At 49.3% G+C, this 12,867-nt stretch overlaps 1 protein-coding gene across 3 annotated transcripts in view; it reads right to left on the bottom strand.

Moving 5' to 3' along the window:
* The window catches only part of LOC144479602 (uncharacterized), a 62,529-nt gene extending 50,266 nt beyond the window's left edge, over nucleotides 1–12,263 (bottom strand). Inside the window, exon 1 of one of the 3 annotated variants that reach the window (XM_078198510.1) lies at nucleotides 12,032–12,263. The gene's annotated coding sequence lies outside the window, so the exon portion shown is untranslated. Of the gene's footprint in view, nucleotides 1–5,485; nucleotides 5,591–7,164; nucleotides 7,466–12,031 lie in introns of those variants that run through there. The other 2 variants (XM_078198508.1, XM_078198509.1) reach the window with 2 other exon arrangements.
* Between the last annotated feature and the right edge of the window lie 604 nt (nucleotides 12,264–12,867).

The following is a 12,867-nucleotide window of genomic DNA, read 5'->3' as shown; positions in this document are numbered from 1 at the left end:
GGGCATAGAGTATAAAAGTTGAGGTTTGATGTTGCGGTTGTATAGAACGTTGGTTCGGCTGCATTTGGAATACTGCGCCCAGTTCTGGTCGCCACACTACCAGAAGGACGTGGAGGCTTTAGAGAGAGTGCAGAGGAGGTTTACCAGGATGTTGCCTGGTATGGAAGGGCTTAGTTATGAGGAGAGATTGGGTAAACTGGGGTTGTTCTTACTGGAAAGACAGAGGATGAGGGGTGACCTAATAGAGGTGTATAAAATTATGAAAGGCATAGATAGGGTGAATGGTGGGCAGCTTTTTCCCAGGTCGGTGGTGACGTTCACGAGGGGCATAGGTTCAAGGTGAGGGGGGGGAGGGGAGGTTTGACATGGATATCAGAAGCACGTATTTTACACAGAGGGTGGTGGGGGCCTGGAATGCGCTGCCGGGCAAGGTGGTGGAGGCGGACACACTGGGAACATTTAAGACTTATCTAGATAGTCACATGAACGGAGTGGGAATGAAGGGATACAAAAGAATGGTCTAGTTTGGACCAGGGAGTGGTGCGGGCTTGGAGGGCCGAAGGGCCTGTTCCTGTGCTGTATTGTTCTTTGTTCATTGCTGCCTCACACAGCGCCAGGGACCCGGTTTCAATTCCGGCCTCAGGTCACTGTCTGTGTGGAGTTTCCTCTGTGAGCTCTGGTTTCCTCCCACAGTCCAAAGGTTTGCAGGTTAGGTGGATTTGCCATGATAAATGTGTGGGCCTATGGGGATAAGGTGGGGAGAAAGGCCTGGGTAAGATACTCTGTCAGAGTTTCAGTGCAGACTCGATGGGCCGAATGGCCTCCTTCTGCACTGTAAGGATTCTATGGTCCTGTGAACTGAACCCAGCCCCCCCGACTACACAATCTCTCCAACCACCTGTTCATTTGGTCGGTTCTCTTGTTCCTGCTCTTGCTAACGTGTGGAACTGGGAGTAATCCTGAGATCACGACATCTGAGCTCTCCCTGATTTTCTCCCTGAATCATCCCACCGCTCTTTCTTCCCTTAAAACACTGATTAAAACTTGCTTCTGGCCAACCTGTTGGCCTGTGGCGCTAACATCCTCTCTTTCCTCAGTGTTACTCATTGTCACATTTGACCTCGGGGAAGTGCCTGCAGAGAGATTTCCACTTAGATTCTGTACAGACAGCAGCCGCTCTCTTTATTGATAGGCTTTTTGATGCCAAGAACATCAAATTCTCGGCTTTGTTATGGTCACCAGAGAGAGAGACACCATCAAGGGGTGACAGGAACCCTTGAAAGCACAGACTCTCATTTTCAATATTGTCTGTTGTGTAACAATCACATCTTGACTTTTGGATGTGACATTCATTCGAATTGGGGGTGGAAGATTTAACAACTGTGCAGTTCAGAAAGCTGATTCAGTGATGGGAAGGACCTGTTTCTCACGGTCCAAGCCTTGGCCCAGTGGCACAGTTTCACACAGAGTTGACATTATCTTCGGGGATTCCCAAACGGCTGTTTAACATTCTGATATATTTCCATCATCGAACTGGAGGTGGAAAGATATCACACTCAGAGGTGAGGGCAACACATTCTGTTACTTTTTAACCCATTCAATACTGAACTTGCTTGGAAATGAAAACTCTCACTGGTCCCACACACACTGACTCTCACTGGGTACAGGTCCCACACACACTGACTCTCACTGGGTACAGGTCCCACACACACTGACTCTCACTGGGGTACGGGTCCCACACACACTGACTCTCATTGGGGTACGGGTCCCACACACACTGACTCTCATTGGGGTACGGGTCCCACACACACTGACTCTCACTGGGTACAGGTCCCACACACACTGACTCTCACTGGGGTACAGGTTCCACACACACTGACTCTCATTGGGGTACAGGTCCCACACACACTGACTCTCACTGGGGTACAGGTTCCACACACACTGACTCTCATTGGGGTACGGGTCCCACACACACTGACTCTCACTGAAGTACAGGTTCCACACACACTGACTCTCACTGAAGTACAGGTTCCACACACACTCACTCTCATCAGTGTATGAGTTCCCTGGTATACAAACTTGCATTCTCTGATTTACTGATGTAACCACTGTGCTAGTGCAACTGCTTGATCAATGGGTCTGGACTGTGATTTAGTTTCATCTTTAAACCTTGCTGTGGTCATGAAAGGGTTAATACTGAAACTAGTTTCTCATTTGGTGATATGTGTGGTTACCCTGAGGGAGTCAGCCATTTCCGTGATGGGAGTGTACAAGTTACACACCCCCTGTTCTTAGGAACACGTGCTGTTTGTTTTCGGTAACTCACAATCTCAGTTATTAATCACAAAACTGCTTAATCAGTAACTGATTATCAACAATAATCATTTAAGCAATAAGAAGGTCTGATCAGCAAGAAATATTTCTGGTTCTCTCAACAATGAGCCAATTCTCACTCCGGTAAGGGTTCCACACACACTGACTCTTACTGGGGTACGGGTTCCACACACACTGACTCTCACTGGGGTACGGGTTCCACACACACTGACTCTCACTGGGGAACGGGTCCCACACACACTGACTCTCACTGGGGTACGGGTTCCACACACACTGACTCTCACTGGGGAACGGGTCCCACACACACTGACTCTCACTGGGGTACGGGTTCCACACACACTGACTCTCACTGGGGTACGGGTTCCACACACACTGACTCTCACTGGGGTATGGGTCCCACACACACTGACTCTCACTGGGGTACGGGTTCCACACACACTGACTCTCACTGGGGTACGGGTTCCACACACACTGACTCTCACTGGGGAACGGGTCCCACACACACTGACTCTCACTGGGGTACGGGTCCCACACACACTGACTCTCACTGGGGTATGGGTTCCACACACACTGACTCTCACTGGGGTATGGGTCCCACACACACTGACTCTCACTGGGGTACAGGTTCCACACACACTGACTCTCACTGGGGTACGGGCCCCACACACACTGACTCTCACTGGGGCACGGGTTCCACACACACTGACTCTCACTGGGGTACAGGTCCCACACACACTGACTCTCACTGGGGTACGGGTCCCACACACACTGACTCTCACTGGGGTACGGGTCCCACACACACTGACTCTCACTGGGGTACGGGTCCCACACACACTGACTCTCACTGGGGTACGGGTCACACACACACTGACTCTCACTGGGGTACGGGTCCCACACACACTGACTCTCACTGGGGTACGGGTCCCACACACACTGACTCTCTCTGGGGTACGGGTCCCACACATACTGACTCTCACTGGGGTACGGGTTCCACACACACTGACTCTCACTGGGGTACGGGTCCCACACACACTGACTCTCACTGGGGTACGGGTCCCACACACACTGACTCTCACTGGGGTACGGGTTCCACACACACTGACTCTCTCTGGGGTACGGGTCCCACACACACTGACTCTCACTGGGGTACGGGTCCGACACACACTGACTCTCACTGGGGTACGGGTCCCACACACACTGACTCTCTCTGGGGTACGGGTCCCACACACACTGACTCTCACTGGGGTACGGGTCCCACACACACTGACTCTCTCTGGGGTACGGGTCCCACACACACTGACTCTCACTGGGGTACGGGTTCCACACACACTGACTCTCACTGGGGTGCGGGTCCCACACACACTGACTCTCACTGGGGTACAGGTCCCACACACACTGACTCTCACTGGGGTACGGGTCCCACACACACTGACTCTCACTGGGGTACGGGTTCCACACACACTGACTCTCACTGGGGTACGGGTTCCACACACACTGACTCTCACTGGGGTACGGGTCCCACACACACTGACTCTCACTGGGGTACGGGTCCCACACACACTGACTCTCACTGGGGTACGGGTCCCACACACACTGACTCTCTCTGGGGTACGGGTCCCACACACACTGACTCTCACTGGGGTACGGGTCCCACACACACTGACTCTCTCTGGGGTACGGGTCCCACACACACTGACTCTCACTGGGGTACGGGTTCCACACACACTGACTCTCACTGGGGTGCGGGTCCCACACACACTGACTCTCACTGGGGTACAGGTCCCACACACACTGACTCTCACTGGGGTACGGGTCCCACACACACTGACTCTCACTGGGGTACGGGTTCCACACACACTGACTCTCACTGGGGTACGGGTCCCACACACACTGAATCTCACTGGGGTACAGGTCCCACACACACTGACTCTCACTGGGGTACGGGTCCCACACACACTGACTCTCACTGGGGTACGGGTTCCACACACACTGACTCTCACTGGGGTACGGGTCCCACACACACTGACTCTCACTGGGGTACGGGTTCCACACATACTGACTCTCACTGGGGTAAGGGTCCCACACACACTGACTCTCACTGGGGTACGGGTCCCACACACACTGACTCTCACTGGGGTACGGGTTCCACACACACTGACTCTCACTGGGGCACGGGTTCCACACACACTGACTCTCACTGGGGTACGGGTTCCACACACACTGACTCTCACTGGGGTACGGGTTCCACACACACTGAATCTCACTGGGGTACAGGTCCCACACACACTGACTCTCACTGGGGTACGGGTCCCACACACACTGACTCTCACTGGGGTACGGGTTCCACACACACTGACTCTCACTGAGGTACGGGTCCCACACACACTGACTCTCACTGGGGTACGGGTTCCACACATACTGACTCTCACTGGGGTAAGGGTCCCACACACACTGACTCTCACTGGGGTACGGGTCCCACACACACTGACTCTCACTGGGGTACGGGTTCCACACACACTGACTCTCACTGGGGCACGGGTTCCACACACACTGACTCTCACTGGGGTACGGGTCCCACACACACTGACTCTCACTGGGGTACGGGTTCCACACACACTGACTCTCACTGGGGTACGAGTCCCACCCACACTGACTCTCACTGGGGTACGGGTTCCACACACACTGACTCTCACTGGGGTACGGGTTCCACACACACTGACTCTCACTAGGGTACGGGTCCCACACTGACTCTCACTGGGGTACGGCTTCCACACACACTGACTCTCACTGGGGTACAACCATCTTCCTTTGTGCCTTGTCTGACTCCAACCAGTGGAGAGATTTCCCCTGGCTTCCCATTGACTCATTTTGCTGGGACTCCTTGATGCCAAACTTGGTCAAATGTTTCCTTGATGTCAAAGGCTGTCACTCTCACCGCTGGAGTTCAGCTCTTTTGTCCATATTTGAACCAAGGCTGTAATGAGGTCAGGAGTTGACTGACCCTGGCGGAACCCAAACTGAGCATCAGTGAGCAGGTTATTGCTGAGTAAGTGCCGCTTGATAGCACTGCAATGACCCCTTCCATCACTTTACTGATAAGGTGGTAATTGGCCGGGTTGGATTTGTTCTGTTTCTTGTGTACAGGACATACCTGGGCAACTTTCCACATTGCCATGTAGATGCCAGTGTTGTAACTGTACTGGAATAACTTGGCTCGGAGCGCAGAAAGTTCAATAATACAATCGGGATGTTGTCATAACCTTTGTGACATCAATAATTTCTTGTGTGTGGTGAATCGAATTGGCTGAGGACTTACACCTATGATTGCGGGGAATTCAGGAGGAGAGATGGATCATCCTCTTGGATGTTCTGGCTGAAGCTTGGTGCGAATGCTTCAGTCTTATCTTTTGCGCTGATGTGCTGGGCCCCTCCACCATTGAGGATGGGGATATTTGTGGAGCCTCCTCCTCCTCCAGTGAGTTATTTAATTGTCCACCACCATTCATGGCTGGACGTGGCAGGACTGCAGAGCTTGGACCTGAGCAATTGGTTGTTATATAATTTAAGCTCCATTGCGTGCTGTATCCATTCTTTAGCATGTTTATTGTCCTGTATTGTATCCTCATCCCCAACCTCACACCACTACCCCATCCTCGCCCTCTGATCCCTGTCTGCTCTCCAACCAGCCCCACAATCTGTGAAGAGGCAAAAAAGCAGACATGGAAAGCTGCACTTCATTCAATTTACGGGACTGACACTTTACAGGAACAGGGCAGAAATTTGCTGAATTCAGGTGGGTAGCGTGTGTGATCTGATCTCTGCATCATTCTCCAGAAACATCCAGGGAATGGATGAGTCTTGGACGTCACAAATTCATCAGACCCAAGTTTCACCGGATATCACTGACGTAGGACTAAAAATAAGTGGGCCCTGGGGAATGTTACCTTGGAGTTTCTCTTTACATCAGCACCAGCTTAAGACAGAAAGGCCACAATCTGTCACTATGGCAACAGTGACATCGTCTGACGACAGCATCCTACACACTGGGGGTGGGGGAGGGCTCAGAATCCCACTTTCCCGCACTGAGAGCTCAGAATCCGCACATACAGCAAATGGAAGACATTCAGCAGTATCCCAGCCCAGCTCAGAGACTGAAAGCTCAGCTTCTCTCCGTCCTCCAGCTCTCTGTCTTTCGCACGATATTTAACAAATTGTTGTTGCAGAAACTGGCGTCTTTTAGACTTCCAATTTACACAAGATGATTTTTTTTCATGTCCCCACCCACTCCCTGTTGCTATGATATTGTTATTCATTCGTGGGGCATGCGTGTCGCTGGCTGGGCGCAGCATCTATTGCCCATCCCTAGTTGCCCTTGAAACTGAGTATCTCACTCAGCCATTTCAGGAGGACAGTTAAGAATCAACCACATTGTTGTGGCTCTGGAGTCACATGTAGGCCAGACCAGGTAAGGACGGCAGATTTCCTTCCCTAAAGGACGTTAGTGAGCCAGATGGGTTTTTGCAACAATCGACAATGTTTTCATGGTCATCAGTAGATTCTTAATTCCAGATATTTTTTATTGAATTTAAATTCCACCATCTGCCGTGACGGGATTCAAACCCGGATCCCCAGAACATGAGCCGAGTTTCTGGATTAATAGACAAGCAATAATACCACTCGGCTATCACCTGCCCTATTCAGTAGGTCATGGGTTATGTTGGTTTGCTTTCTCATTTTTATACCCAAGAAATGGGTGCAGTTTGCAGCAATGGTTATCGATTTATCAGGTTGCAGGATTGGCTGCTATGCTTCATACAATAGTGATCATACTTCAAAACAAGGTGATTGGCTGTGAAGTCCTTTGGGTGGTGACAGACATTCATTAAACAGGTCCAGGCAGCGGGCAACCGAGGGGTCGTCTATCTGACTGTCCGTCCCTTTATTGCAGCTATGGATGTGGCCGGGTGTCCCTGGAGAGGGAGCATGCAGAGTCCACAGGCTTTCCGTACTCGTTGAGCTCCACGGGGACGCGAGTGTATAAATGACCCCTTTAATCACAATGTGGTTCGATGTTTTAAGTATGCTTTGTCTTTTGTTTTGGGCAGATTCCTTCTTGCTTTGTCCCCGAGTTTGTTCAGTTTATTTGATTGGAATCAAAATTCATTGTCTTACAGTCGCAGCGATCACATCCAAATGGAGTCAGTAACATTGGGAGACCAGAAAGAGGAGCCGTGCCCCAGAGAAACCTGTGTTGACATTACCATCTCCACAAAGCAAGCTGTTTGCAGCTGCCCCCTTGACAGCCTAGACGCTGGGATATTTAGCTCAGATGAAACTAATCCTGTCCTCAAACTAGAGTCTGAACATTACAACAGGAGTTACTGGACAGTAGGAGCTGGGAACAGGAAGCCTGGTTAACACCTCCTTCACTGTACAGCTGAGGCAACTGGAACAATACTGGCGGGTGGAACTTGGAAGGAGGGTGTGGGTGGCTGAGCTGAGACAGTGAGGGATTGGAATAAACTGGAGGCAAACAAAATGTGAGACGTAAGGAATTTTGGAAATTAACTGCTGCGGGGAACCGAGTTATCAGAGTTAAATGAAATCTTATTGCAAAATAAACCTTTAAATTCACACTTCCTGTTTTGAAAAATAGCTGGAACACAGATGTAAAAAATGGGAACTTGACACAATTCAGTCAAAACCAAATTTCAGAGTAATAGCAAACCACATCTGATAGATTATGATTCAGGCAGTTGGACCTTTTCCACACATATCTTCACAAACACACACACTCCCTCATTCAAAGAAGTACATACTTGTATTCAAACAAATAAATATGAAACTTTCCACTGCATGTACGGACATTCTCTCTCACATGTTCAGATAAGCTGGGCACAGACAGAAAACAGGTTCACCAGCCCCTGAAAGCTCAGAGGCAATCTGGCTACAGTGCTGAAATATTAACCTGTACCTTCACTCAGCCACTGAGGGCTGTTCAATGTTTACAGCATTAATAGTTTTTAACCGGAGGCTCTTGGCTGTGCAATGTGTGTTCAGGCAGGTGGCAACACACTTGGTGGGAAGGTGCCTTTTAATTTCTGACCACAGGCTAACAGCGTCTCAGTGAAAGGACAGACCTCCCCAAACCGGTTTCTCCTGTCCATGAAGAAAGATAAAGTACCTGCGAGATGCAGACTGAGGTGCGGCTCTCCATTAACCACTGGCTGTTTGCAATCTTTTCGTTTCACTCAAATACATTTCAGGGATTTGAAGAGTGGGAACAGAAATCATGCTTGAAAAAGAACCATTTTGACACAGCGAAATTATTTGAAACTATTCAAAGATCTGACAGAGGCACAATGGGCCCTTGCCGAACTCTACAATCTACAAAGTGTCACTCATTGTATATACTTGCTGTTTCACACTGGGGTACAGTACTGGTGGGGACGGGTCTGTCACTGTATAACACTGGGGTACAATACTGGTGGGGACAGGTCTGTCACTGTATAACACTGGGGTACAGTACTGGTGGGGATAGGTCTGTCGCTGTATAACACAGGGGTACAGTACTGGTGGGGACGGGTCTGTCACTGTATAACACTGGAGTACAGTACTGGTGGGGACGGGTCTGTCACTGTATAACACTGGGGTACAGTACTGGTGGGGATGGGTCTGTCACTGTTTCACACTCGGGTACAGTACTGATGGGGATGGGTCTGTCGCTGTATAACACTGGGGTACAGTACTGGTGGGAACTAGTCTGTCACTGTGACACTGGGGTACAGTACTGGTGGGGATGGGTTTGTCATTGTATAACACTGGGGTACAGTACTGGTGGGGATGGGTCTGTCATTGTATAACACTGGGGTACAGTACTGTGGGGACAGGTCTGTCCCTGTATAACACTGGGGTACAGTACTGGTGGGGATGGATCTGTCACTGTTTCACACTCGGGTACAGTACTGGTGGGGACGGATCTGTCACTGTATAACACTGGGGTACAGTACTGGTGGGGACGGATCTGTCACTGTATAACACTGGGGTACAGTACTGGCGGGGACGGATCTGTCACTGTATAACACTGGGGTACAGTACTGGCGGGGACAGGTCTGTCACTGTATAACACTGGGGTACAGTACTGGTGGGGACAGGTCTGCCACTGTATAACACTGGGATACAGTACTGGTGGGGACGGGTCTGTCACTGTATAACACTGGGGTACAGTACTGGTGGGGACGGGTCTGTCACTGTATAACACTGAGGTGCAGTACTGGTAGGGATGGGTCTATCACTGTATGACACTGGGGTACAGTACTGATATGGACAGGTCTGTCACTATACACTGGAATACAAATAAAGCAGAAGAACAGGCCATTCGGCCCTCCAAATCTGTGCTGGTCACGTTGTCCTATCTCGATCAACTGCTTATATCCCTCTATTCCCCGTTTGTTCATATGCCTATCAAGATAAGCCTTAAATGTGGCTAATGTATCTGCCTCAACCAGTGGCAGTGCATCCCACCACCCTCTGTGTAAAAAACTTCCCCCGCACATCTCCACTGAACCTTTCCCCCCTTATCTTGAACTTGTGCCCCCTTGTAATTGTCATTCCGGCCCCTGGGAAAAAGCTTCCAACTGTTCACCCTATCCACACCCCTCATAATTTTATAAACTTCTATCAGGTCGCCCCCCAGCCTCCGTCTTTCCAGGGAGAACAATCCCAGTTTATTCAATCTCTCCTCATGGTTCATACCCTCCATACCAGGCAACATCCTGGTAAACCTTTTCTGCACTCTCTCCAAAGCCTCCACGTCCTTCTGGTAGTGTGGTGACCAGAATTGGACACAGTATTCCAAATGTGGCCTAACCAACGTTTTATAGAGCTAACATAATTTACCAACTTTTATACTCGACGCCCCGTCCAATGAAGGAAAGCATGCCACATGCTTTCTTCACCATCTTTTTCCACCTGTGCTGCCACTTTTAAGGATCTGTGGACCTGTTACTCCCAGATCTCTCTGTGTGTCGATGCTCCTGAAGGTTCTGCCATTCATTTTATAGCTCCCACCTGAATTGGATCGACCAAAATGCATCACCTCGCATTTGTCCAATTTAAATTCCATCTGCCATTTCTCCGTCCAATTTTCCAGCCTATCTCTATCCTGCTGTATTCTCCGACAATCTTCATCACTATCCGCAACTCTGCCAATCTTTGTATCATCCGCAAACTTACTAATCAGACCAGCTATGTTTTCTTCCAAGTCATTTATATATATTACAAACAGCCAGGGTCCAAGCACTGATCCCTGCGGAACAGACCTCAATTCAGAAAAACACCCTCCATCTTCTATGGCCAAGCCAGTTCTGAATCCATCTAGCTAGTTCACCCCTGATCCTGAGATTTAATCTTTTGCACCAGCCTGCCATGAGGGACCTTGTCAAATGCTTTACTAAGTCCATGCAGACAACATCCACGGCCCTTCCCTCGTCAATCATTTTTGTCACCTCCTCAAAAAACTCAATTAAATTAGTGAGACATGACGCCCCTCGTACAAAACCATGCCGTTTGTCACTAACAAGACCATTTTCCAAATGTGTATAGATCCCATCTCTAAGAATCTTCTCCAAAAATTTCACTGTCACTGATGTTAAGCTCACTGGCCTATAATTACCTGGGTTATCCTTGCTACCCTTAAATAACGAGACAACATTGGCTATCCTCCAATCCTCTGGGACCTCACCAGTGGCCAATGAGGAAACAAAGATTTCTGTTAGAGGCCCAGCAATTTCATCTCGTCTCCCTCAGTAATCTGGGATTGATGCCATCTGGCCCTGGGGATTTGTCAACCTTAATGCTTTTTAATTCATGTAACACTTCCTCCCTCGTAATGTTGACTTGTTCTAAAGGGTTTACATGCCGCTCCAAGACACCAGCAATCAACATGTCCCTCTCCTTTGTGAATACCGATGCAAAGTACTCATTAAGGATCTCACCCACTTCCTTTGGTTCTGCACATAATTTCCCTCCTTTGTCCTTAAGTGGACCAACTCTTTCTCTAGCTACCGTCTTGTTCCTAATATATGTATAATACAGTACTGGGTGACTGAAGGGTGCAGGGCAGCAGGTTCCAGGCTCGAGGAAGCCTGCCTCTGTTAGCATCTAACATGTAGGAGCTGTCCACCCCACCATCACAGAATGTGTACACTTCCTACTGTGGGTCTGTACCCTTCAGTTGAGGCACTGCCCTTTGTGTTGTTCTGAGGGTGAGATGGGATAGAGTCCAGGACTGGGAAAATGTTCATCAGGCAGCTCAGGCTATCCTGCAGTAGGTCAGAGCTCCCTGCCTGAGAATTGGAATCTATCAGAGAGACTGCATTAGGGTCCAAACTGCCCCAGGAAGCTAACTCCCCCACATTCCCTTACACCAGTGCAAACAGTCACACAATGGAACACACACATGCTCATTAATGGCTGCCCCACCCTATCCTGTTGGGTTTGTTGATGTGAGGCTGTGCTGAGTGAACCGGTCCCAGGAACACAGCCTGTGCCAGTTTCTCCTTTATTGGATGGAGTAGATAGAACAAAAACCAAAACAGGATTTGTATACATGGGGAAAGTTTGTAGAACAGACACGTGCAGAGTGTTTATGGGTTTTGGTAGAAAATAACATGAGAAAAGCAAGATTAAAAAATACTTAACTGACAAAGATTCCTGGAAAACTGCTCATATCCAGAGGCTGGAATCACTAATGTGAAACAGGGAACAGCTGGTCACACAGTGACAGAGCATCACAGCAGCTTGTATATTGCAGCCACTGCACTCTGTCAGATACCTGCTCTGTACAGTATCTGCCCCGTACCTGCAGAGTATGCTGCAGGCTCAGTACAGTACGGGCGCACACTAATCTGCAGAACTGGTTCCTCACAGTTTTACGCTTTATTCCAACATTTGCCATCATGTTTTGAAATTACATAAAGAATCAAATTTAAAACAAGTCAGTAGACTACAAATCTCTCAGATGGCAACAGCCCCATGAGTGCATACCTCTCTATTACAAAACAATATCTAAACTGCAATAGAAAGCTGGAGTGGTTCAGTGGGTAACTCTGCTGTCTCTGAACCATGCACAAAAAGGTCCAGATTCAAGCTTCACCGCAGGACTTATTGGCGGAGAGAGAACCCAAACACTGTGGCAGGTGGGCCAGTGAGGATCCGTGCTATCCACCCACCCACCCCTGCCAGTGCCAATGAGGAGGGCATCCACCCGTAAAACTATCAAATCCAAAACAGACTGATGCTGATATGAAGGTTAACGATCAGCATTGTGGCTTTCCCACTTTTCCCAGATTACATGGCACAAAGCAGAAACAATATTTAAACATTAACATTGGAAGTTTCCTCTGCTGAACTCTGTGTAGAATGTGGGCGAGGAGCAGGCTATTGGAAAGGAAGAGTCAGCTGTTACAGAGCCAGTGTTGGTCACGGTGACTTTACAATATCTCTTGAGGCAGGACATTTACCAAGTGTGTT

This window comes from Mustelus asterias, chromosome 26 (genome assembly GCF_964213995.1).
Source record: "Mustelus asterias chromosome 26, sMusAst1.hap1.1, whole genome shotgun sequence".
In the NCBI taxonomy this organism is placed as follows: domain Eukaryota; kingdom Metazoa; phylum Chordata; class Chondrichthyes; order Carcharhiniformes; family Triakidae; genus Mustelus; species Mustelus asterias.
This window is presented reverse-complemented; position numbering and strand designations above follow the sequence as displayed.